Source organism: Haliaeetus albicilla, chromosome 5 (assembly GCF_947461875.1).
Source record: "Haliaeetus albicilla chromosome 5, bHalAlb1.1, whole genome shotgun sequence".
Lineage (NCBI taxonomy): Eukaryota > Metazoa > Chordata > Aves > Accipitriformes > Accipitridae > Haliaeetus > Haliaeetus albicilla.
Window position 1 is genome coordinate 28,611,180 of NC_091487.1, and position 3,415 is coordinate 28,614,594.

Below are 3,415 nucleotides of genomic sequence, written 5' to 3' on the forward strand. Positions count from 1 at the left end.
TGCATTAGGATTAAAATCAGTTGCAGTAGTGCTCCAACTAAAAGAAACCGAGTAAAAAAAACCTAACAGGATCTAGACAGAAAATTCTAAAACTACCGTTAAGTAACTTCAGCATAAATTGACTGCCACCTGCAGGCTTTCAGCAACATGGGTCTCCAGAGCACAGAAGCAAGGGTACCCGCACCACAAACCCCATGTCCCTGGAGGGAAGGCAGATTTTATATTCCTGTGTGTACCAACAGATTCAGATTGATTTTGCTTATAGGAAAAGGAGGATCCACTAACGTTGCCCAGTTCAAAGAAATGATGCGGCTTATTTTCATTTGTGTTGCCCTATTCCAGCTTGCTTCTATTCGTGGAGACAGTGGTAATGTCTGAAGATTTTCCTGCTGAACTGACATGCTAAAAAAGGGTACAAGTTCTACTGCTGCTAATGACCTCTGAAACACTGGGTGCTTTCTGTATTTTTCTATTGTTCAAAGAAATTACTATCTTCAAAAACATAACCCAGATCTTTAAAAAATCTAGCAAGTCAGATCTTACAACAAAGATAATGTCTGTAGTTAAAACATCTGAAAACACTGTTACAGAGTTTACTAAAATTTACTGCTTTACTAAATGGCCTGAGTCCTAAACATTTATATTCTTTCATACACAAAAACCATACTGAAAGAGTAACATTGACACTTTTAAAGCTTGGAAATGCCAAATACAAAGTTTACCTACAAAGCTTTTTTTTTTTTGAACCCATTGCCATGTGAAACAATCCTTCCTTACAAAATCATGGAGTATTTTTTCCTGTCAGAAATTGGCTCTGTCAGGGCCCAGGGTAACTAGGGCTAAGTTACTCATCTGACCTTTTTTTTTTTTAAATGCTGGTGTCTGACACACACTTCATGTGCTCCATTTATACCTCCAATCTTTATTCCAGAGTAGGGATTTCTTCCTTTCAACATTGCACTCAGCACCGCACCTAACCTCAGGTCCTCTGCCTGCTAGCCAATCTCTCAGCTCAGTTTCAGCACTCAAACTCCACATACAATGTCTGGGAAAGTTAGATTTCTAGAAATGAGATCTACAGGAGCCAGCACAGCACATCACTTTACGGCTTTCCAGTCTGACAGTTCCAGAAAAAACAGAAATGAGTCTTAAACATCGGAAGTCATGTTTGTTCCATCAAGACCCGATTTTCCATATAGAGAAATAAAAGCATACACAATGCCATGCAAGTACAGTTAGGCTGGCATTTCCAGGAAATATCAGGCTTACTAAATACATGCTGTGCTTTTGATTAAATCGTAGACTGCAAATCCCATGCTGATTTACTGCAGATGTACCGTGCAGCTGACCTACACATATGCTGCCGAAACACTGAAGTATTTCCAGACACCGGGCAGTTGCCGTGCTGCCTGGAAGTACGCATCACCCAGAGCGTCCCGACTGTCACACCTCTCAGCTACCTTAGGTACCAGAGGTAAAATATTGGCCACTTGGTCTTAATTCCAATGGTAACCAGGCCCCCGATCAAGAAGGGCCGTGTAAAAAACTTCCTTAGGAACAATCAAGCGCCCTTAGAACAGAGCTTACTTGGCCGCTTGTAAAAGGGTGCTTGGACAGGGCTGTCGTATGCAGAGACAGAAGAAAGCATGTCCCATTTAGCTACCACAAGGAACAGCAAAAGGCTCCAACAAACCTGGTATGGATAAAAGCACTGAAGATTTTAGCTATTTAAATGCAAGGTCTATTGAACACGTTTTGTCCCTACCGCTTTACCTTATCCTCAAAAAAAGCAGCTCTGCCCACAATAATAATTGAAGAATTTCTCCAGGACACTAGGAGCAGTATTAGTACTTCTCTCTTTTGGTAAAAGCCCAAACCTATTTTTTTCTTTCCACTTCAAAGAAAAAAAAAACAACAAAACCAAACAAAAACCCCCATCCAGAACAAATTGAACCTCTTGGTGGAAGACAGTGTAGGTTTTCAAAATGAGTGAAAATTTTAGTACTTGATAGTCACTTGCCACTTGATGGGGGTGGTGAGCTAGTTATGCAGGCCTCAGCCTACAAATCTAAAACAAGATGTTCCATGGACTATAAATAGCCAATTTTTATAGTTTTAAAGCAAACACAGTGCAACAAAGTGCCAAAACCCAAGTGTATTTAGAAAGTTTAAGAGCTGCTTGTTACAAGGTACCTAAGCTAAATTCCACATGATACTTACGCATTAAGCGTTGTCACGTTAAATCAATTGCATTTCAACTAAATATACCAGATACTTCATTATGAGAAAGATGAACAGATCAGCTTGCTCTGTGTGACTGGCACAAAACAAACTGCATCTCCTCTGAAACATAACTATTGATATAGAAGCCTTTTCTATACATGTACAGAAAGTTATTTTTGTCACTCAATGCCTGTTCTTCATTTACTTCCCTTTTCACATATTGTATCTCAGGGAATAAATTGTATGCCCAACATCTTTTTCCTTTCAGCACTTTACAGATCTTAATCCTATTTGTAGGTTAAAACAATCCTACCGAGGCTTGAAAAGCTTTACTGTAGCAGTATAAAAGATAAAACAGATGGGCAACAGGCTAAAAACTTCTGTACTTCAAAGGACTGAAATCTGTTGAAGACACCTCTTACATTTTATGATGGAACAAGCAACGCATTAACTGTTCAAATATTAAAGAGTTATATAGCATGTACCAAACATAATTTGTCTAGGCATGAAACAACTAACCAATTATAAAAAAAGACCAACCTCATACCTTTCCAATCATATACACAGAAGTAATTACATGTAAAATGGAAAGCCATAGCTCGGTTTCTTGGACTTCTAGTAATGGAACAGGTAGATCCCAGCTGTTCGATCATTAACACATACTGCTGTGCTTATTACCTGTCACGTTGATTTGAATGATGTTTATTCTGAATAAAGAAGCCACACTCACCAAGTATCAGTCCAAACTGCAGGGCCGTACAAAGCAAAGTTCTGCACCCAAGGAGATCAGATCAGAAACAGCTTTAGAAATAATCAATTGCAGCTAGAGGGGTTCAGAACAGGGGAGAGGAAAGAGGAAAAGGGTGAATTATAGAAACAGTTTAGGGTCCCCAGCATGCCCTAAATACAAATGATTTCAAGCACGTCAATAGCTAAGAGGTTCTTAACAGTGCTTACACTGGATTTATAAACAGCACAGAATAGTGCTTCCATAAAATATTAAAGAAAAAAATTGTAAAAACAAACAAAATATATACATACAAACTCTCAAAATTCAGAAGAAAGTGCAAGTCAAAGGTCTTAAAAAAGATTTAGGCCTTCTGAATACTTAGATAGATTTCTCTTTAGCATTCGGTATATCAGCAATTCCAACAAGACCAGAAATCCAAAGAGCAAAACAATATAAAAGATG